The sequence below is a fragment of the Sphaeramia orbicularis genome, chromosome 15, assembly GCF_902148855.1.
Source record: "Sphaeramia orbicularis chromosome 15, fSphaOr1.1, whole genome shotgun sequence".
Lineage (NCBI taxonomy): Eukaryota > Metazoa > Chordata > Actinopteri > Kurtiformes > Apogonidae > Sphaeramia > Sphaeramia orbicularis.
In genome coordinates, this window is record NC_043971.1 from 36946375 (window position 1) to 36953357 (window position 6983).

At 36.0% G+C, this 6983-nt stretch overlaps 1 long non-coding RNA gene across 1 annotated transcript; it reads right to left on the reverse strand.

The window, feature by feature from the left end:
* Positions 1 to 2961: 2961 nt before the first annotated feature.
* Positions 2962 to 6120, reverse strand: LOC115433698 (uncharacterized). The gene is made up of 2 exons (XR_003937408.1): positions 5592 to 6120; positions 2962 to 3640 (listed from the first exon to the last, which is right to left on the reverse strand). It is a non-coding gene; the product is annotated as an uncharacterized LOC115433698 (long non-coding RNA).
* Positions 6121 to 6983: the final 863 nt, after the last annotated feature.

A 6983-nucleotide genomic window follows, 5' to 3' on the forward strand; every position in this document is an offset into this window, starting at 1 on the left:
TTCTCTTTTTTTATGTTGCTTTTTAGATATTTATGCCATCAGGGTTTTCTTTTTATATTTTAGTTTTTATACTCTTTTATATACATTTATACTTTTTTATGGCACCTAGGACGATTGCACTTTTTTTTTTTAACAATTTTTATTTTTAAATTTTTAACAGTACAAAACAGTCTCCTTAGGTTGAGGAGTAGGAAAAAAGAAGGAAAAAAAAAAAAAAAGATGAAAAAAGAACAGCCTGTGATGGTGTCAGAATATTAAGTCCCTTAATAGATACATTTGTCTCTGAATGTCAGCCACTTTCCCCAGTTTTTCACAAAGAGATTTTCTTTTAACTTCAGTGTATATGTAAGATGTTCCATGACAAGTATATCATCTATGATTGAAATCCATTGTTTATAAGACGGAGCATCGGTCTTAAGCCAGTTCTTTGTTATGGCCTTCTTTCCGGCCACCAGAAGGATCTTGACACGATATCTGTCTTCTTTATGCACTGATTCCTCCAAATGTCCAAGGTACAGAACAAGACAAGAATTTGGGATTGCATATCCCAACACCTCACAGAGAGCTGAGTGAACCTTCCCCCAGAAGGGTTGGATATTTAACCCTTTCATGCACGAATTATGAGAACCTTAATCAAATTTTTTTCCCTGAGTGTTTTAATTTCTCTTTAAACACGAAAAAAAACAATGTGATTGAAAAAATTTGTCATGATCTGTGCCTGTGTGGCCCTCGGCTCCTCCCTCTCCTCATCTCCGCATGTAATCATTATCAGACTCACCTGCTGGCGCTGCGTGGCTGCAGCCAATTACCTCAAGACTATTTAAGGCTTAGGGTTGCAGCCATGCAGCGCTGGTCCATTCCGCTTCATTCTCCACTCCATAACCCGGACATTATCCATCTTCATCTACGGACTCTGACCCATGTTTTGTGTGTTTTTTTATGGACTCTGATTTAGCTTTTGTGTTAGGTTTTCTGTGTTTTCCGTTGTTTTGTTTTCATTTTTGTTAAATAAACTTGTGTTATTTTTTCCCTTCAGTACTGTGCATTTGAGTCCTCTCATTTCCCCGTTGTGACAAAATTCTTATCAAAATAAATAAATAAATAAATGAACAGATAAAATAAATAAAAAGTAAAAAAAAAACAACATAAAAAATTAAAAAGTTTTAAAAAAGTAAAAAAAAATAAAAAAAATTAAAAAAAAAATAATCAGCTGGACACCATGCATTTAATTTTTGAAGCAACCAAACATGTATTTACTGATAAATTGTATGAAAACTATGGGGGGCCTTGTGATTCTGGGGGTTTACGCTCAGGGGAGATCTACACAAGGTTACCAATTCATGTCAGAAAAGATACGTAGTGTCTTAAAACTTTAAGAAAGATATGTGTAAAAAAAAAAAAAAAAAAAAAATCTATGAATACACAAGAGAACAGCTGTAGAATAGCTGTCCACTGTAGTGACCAGTATGCATGAAAGGGTTAAACATTTCCAAAACGTGTGTGTGATCTGAATCCCTGTGATGACATCGTCTCCAACATGGCTGTTGAGTATTCATTTGTTTACTTTTAATTTTAGGTGCGATGAAATAACGAATTAGATTTTTCCAATTAAATTCTCTCCATTTAGGTGACTGTGATGTTGACTGGTGTGTTTCCCACATATCGTACCATATCTCCTCTGGGATCTTCTCACCCAGCTCTTATTACCTCCGCCAAGGAGGTTATGTTTTTGCCAGGGTTTGTTTGTTTGTTTGTCTGTCTGTCCGTTAGTGTGCAACATAACTCAAAAAGTTATGGACAGATTTTGATGAAATTTTCAGGGTTTGTTGGAAATGGGATAAGGAAGAAATGATTAAATTTTGGTGGTGATCGGGGGGGGGGGGGGGGGGGTGCAGACCAGAAAATTTCATCAAAATCTGTCCATAACTTTTTGAGTTATGTTGCACAGTAACGGACAGACAAACACACAAACAGACAGACAAACAAACCCTGGCAAAAACATAACCTCCTTGGCGTGGGGGGGCCCACGGGGGGGGGGCACTGATCAGCCTTGGCGGAGGTCTGCGCTCTCCGAGTGCTTCTAGTTCCCATTTGGTTTTAACATACAATGTTGAATCATTTCTAGAATTCATCAAACAACCATACAAAACTACGATTGCACTTGTTTAATTTCGTTGTACCTGTACAATGACAATAAAGACATTCTATTCTATTGTAGTTCAGTTTCTCCTCCAGTGAAAGTACCACCCACTTCTATTGGGAGATTGATCTCCTACATCCAGACCACAGGACTCTAACATAGCATCCCAACCTGACAACCTCACAAATTCAACTTCTTATCGATTCTTGATAGAACATGCCGGTAAAATACAGGGACATTGGTAATATTTTTTTTTTTTTTTTTATCTACTGTTAACATTACCATTCATCCACTCTATAACACAGTACATCATTCCCTGTCATAAGTGCAGGTGCATTTCTGAACACACAAATGAACCCTCACCTTTTGGCCTCAATTGAGTCTTTACATGCATCCGAGATAAAAAAAAAACAAACAAAAAAAAAAAGTATGCAGAGCGGTACATAACCTGCGTCACAACTGCCGTTAAACTCCTGATCAGGGGTTCAAAGCATTCAGTTTCCCACAAAGTAATGAGAGTTTAAAAGCAGGTCTCACCGCATTTTCTAAAACCTCAACGGCAGATAACTGCTGCGGCATTTGGCGTTGTATTTCCCTGTCAACTTGTCACACGTTTTAGATGGTAAAGATTACCACGGTATCCAGGTTGTACATCAAACTCCTGCAGCGTTTGACGAGTGATTCATAGCTGCAAAGACGACACATTACATTCAGAATCATTTGTTATTATTATTATTATTAGTGACAATTTAAAGCTACTGGCAGTAGGAGGAATAAATCACAAATACAGATGCCGATATGACGAAAAAAGACACATAGCATCTTTCTGACATCATGATATTTAATTGGTTTCAAAAATGACACCTTCACATCCTTTTAAAATACAGTACGTTTGGCACGCAGCGCAAAAGAAAAAAACAAATAACATAAATACAAATAAGGGCATAAAACAATCCATAAAAGAACAAAAAAAAAAACAGTCAGGTGACAAAATGTACAGACAAAGCTTCACAAGTACAGGGACTGCAAATCAAAAACAAAAATACATTCTGCAAAAACCCGAGGAAGATGACTGTTCGATACTGTACATAAAGTCATAATACTGCTTCCATTCTCTGAAATAAGTGTCCTGCCACAGTGTGCTCCAAGTTAAACCAACAGACACCAACACGATGAGGGATTATGGGTGGAAAAAGCATTTGGTATTCAGCATGGTGGATGTTTGGGACCGAGTGTCCATTTTGGGTCATAGTGGGACAAACTATTTGGTATTTTTAACACAGAATAAACAAAACAAAAGAGAAGACGAGGAACTATAAATACAGAACATAAAAAAACGTTAAAGAGAATAAACACGATTTGTGAAAGTTGGTTGGTAGTTTCACTACTTGGACCGTTTTAAATGTGAACTTTACAGATTGAGTGTTTGATACTTGTAAATCTACTTGTTGCTGCTATAACATGTTATGTGTGAGGTGTGCCCTGGTTTGCATTTTTGTACTATTTAGACCAGCGTTTCCCAACCACTGTGCCGTAGCGCATAAGTGTGCCATGAAAAACCATCAGGTGTGCCGTGGAAGATAATCTAATTTGATCTGGTTGGTATTCTAAGCGAAAAACATACGACTGCACACGCCGGCGATCCACTGTACAACAACTGTCTCCTGTTTCCTTTTGCAAAGTGAAAGAGAAAGTGAACCGGCCCCTATGTGTTGTGTTGATAATGCCTCCCTCCCTAGTGATGCGTGGATCAGTCTAGTCAGAACCATGGATGGGGTTGGGGGGTGGCGGGGGTGGGCTGTATTATACAGGGTGGGGAAGCAAAATTTACAATATTTTGAGGCAGGGATTGAAAGACAGTGTATGACCAATTAGTTTATGGAAAGTCATGAGAATTTATTTGCTACAAGAAAATTTACATAATAGAAAATGTTTTTATTCTATGTGTCCTCCTTCTTTCTCAATAACTGCCTTCACACGCTTCCTGAAACTTGCGCAAGTGTTCCTCAAATATTCGGGTGACAACTTCTCCCATTCTTCTTTAATAGTATCTTTAAGAAAGTCGACATTGCTGTGTGATGTTCTATTGGTAGCATGTTCTAAAACGCCCCAAATAGCAGAATCCAGAGGGTTTAGATCTGGGCTAGAAGGCGGCCATAAACATGATTCCCAAAAATTGCTAAAGTTGTCAAATCACCAACGGTAATAGAATGGAAACAAAGACTGAAACAAGGGTACACTATAGAAAGAATGACTGCATCACTACAAATGAAAATGGATCTTTTTAAGCGGAGATGGCACATGGTTGAAGACTATTTGTATAATTAAACTTTTTGGGTTGTTAACGAAAATTGCTCTGATAAGCCCTGACATGAGGTGTTTTGTATTTATATAGATGTGTGCAAATGTATACAAATATATGAATGTTTTGATATTTGGCAATGTATCTATAGATGTAGTGTAGTGTCTACAACAATAATACTACTATGTGGTGTAAATTTTTTTTTTTTTTTTTTTTTTTTTATGTGTGTCTTATTCCAGATGTTTTGTTTTGTTTTGTGTTGTGCAAAAATCTAAATAAAAAGTTCAAAAAAAAAAAATTGCTAAAGTTGGATTTGCAGAAATCTTGTATTTTTCTAGCTGTGTGGGCTGGAGCACCATCCTGTGTCCATACATAATTTCCATCTGGGTAGTTTGCTTTAAGCCATGGCAATACCTGGTATCTGGATGGATTTGGTTGGATCCTTTAGGATTTTGGATTGGAGAGCTTTAATAAAAGCTTTGGTACGTTTTTTTGTTGCTTCCTCCACTTCCAGACTTTCTCGTAATAGTTTTGCTCATAGTCATTCTCTTCTTTACATTCTAAACAGTCTTTATGGACACTCCAACAATTTTTGAACTCTCCTTTGGTGTGACGAGTGCATTCAGCAAATCACACACTCTTTGACGTTTGCTTTCCTGATTACTCATATGGGCAAAAGTTTGTGAAAAGGTATGGATAATAGTGTTAGGTATGATTATGACATCAATATGTTTGGTTTCAAAACAATTGACGTAGTGCCTGCTGAGTAAAAACAACTACATGTTCATTGTAAATTTTGCTTCCCCACCCTGTACTATCATACACGGACCTCAATCTGTAAACCAGGGGTCCATCTGAGGGGTTGCAGACGCATTCCTCTCAGCACCCCACGACAATGTTGCCCCCGTCCCCCCAGGAACTGAAAAAAAAAAAAAAACACAAACAAAGATCTTCAATTCCTGCAAGAATGCCAGCTTTGTGTTCAACTAAACAGACCCAGGTTTCACACCGACTAAGTAAATTGAGACTAGATTTCCATTATATTTCAATAAATATACTTTTTGGGACTTTTTTTTTTTTGGTGGTGCGCCTTGTGATTTTTCTAATGCAAAATATGTGCTGCTGTGGCTCCAAAAGTTTGGGAAACACTGATTTAGACCACATTGTAACTCATGTAACTGATTCTGAATGTCATCTGCATTGGTTTAATTGTTGATACTCCAGTCTCTTAATGTAACTACACAGTATTAGTGCCGAGAACTTGTACATTTCCATGTAAAATACGTAAAGATTTAATTTTAATTCTAAATTTATATACATATTTATATAAACACCAGATTTCTTATTTTTCTCTTTATATTCCATTTTTCACTCATTTGTTGTTTGTCTTTTTCTCTGCACTTGCTAGTTTGTATGTTGCTACATATGTTAGCTGTGAAATTTCCCCACAGTGGGGTAAATAAAGTCATATCTTTTCTTATCTTACATCAGCCTCCCAGCATTTTTTTTTTTTTTTTTTGAAGAGAAGCTGTGCTCGTAGTATGAAAACTAAAACAATGACTTAAACATGGAACTTCCTTAACCCATAAAGATCCAGTGCTACTTTTGTGTCACTTCCCAAATGAATTTTTTCTCTCTTTTTAACCTTTCTTAAGTGATTTATCATCATTTATTACCCTATTCTCCTTTGTACTTTGAAAAATTTCCAATGAAATACAAGTATTTTCCTGTATTTAATTTACTGATCATGTAGATGTTCTCAAAAATTCAGATTAAAGTTGAGGTCATTGTATTAAAAACAGAGAAAACTGAAGAAAAAGTGACTTTTTCAGTAAAATATATCATTAACTGAACATAAACCAAGCGTCTCCATCCACTCTTACTGATCTAACTCCATGGGTTTCACTGGTGAATCAATCAGACATAGCCCATATAATTAATTTTTAACTGATTTATCACCATTTATTATTATCCACTGTATTTTTTTTTCAGTGTAAATCATGTATTTTCCTATATTGAGTTTACTGATCATGTAGATGTTCAAAAAAGCTCAGATTAAAGTTGCGTTTTATTTTTATTATATTATACTTATTTATTAACAGAAAACTGAGGGAAAAGTGACTTTTTCAACAAAATGTATCATTAATTTAACATAAAACAAGCATCTCCATTTACTGTCATTGATCCAACTCCATGGGTTTTACTGGTGAATCAATGTTGTAGAAGATGATGGTGTTTCCATTGTAACTATGGAGCCTCTGAACGTCCAAATGGGTCATATCTGATGACCATGAAAAGATGACAAACTGCATTTTACACTAATTATTTACATGTATTGATAGAATTAGTGGATCAACAGATATTAAACAGTTTAGATCAGTAGGTGGTTTTGGTCGCCAGTGGCTGTTTGGGTCTTTATGGGTTAATGAGATCTCTGACCTTTGAACTGATCCTTTATCTGTTTTATTTTCATCTTTAAGTTTTTACACTGGTACTCTAATGCATCCTTTAAATGTACCTCATGTATTTTCAGCCAATAGA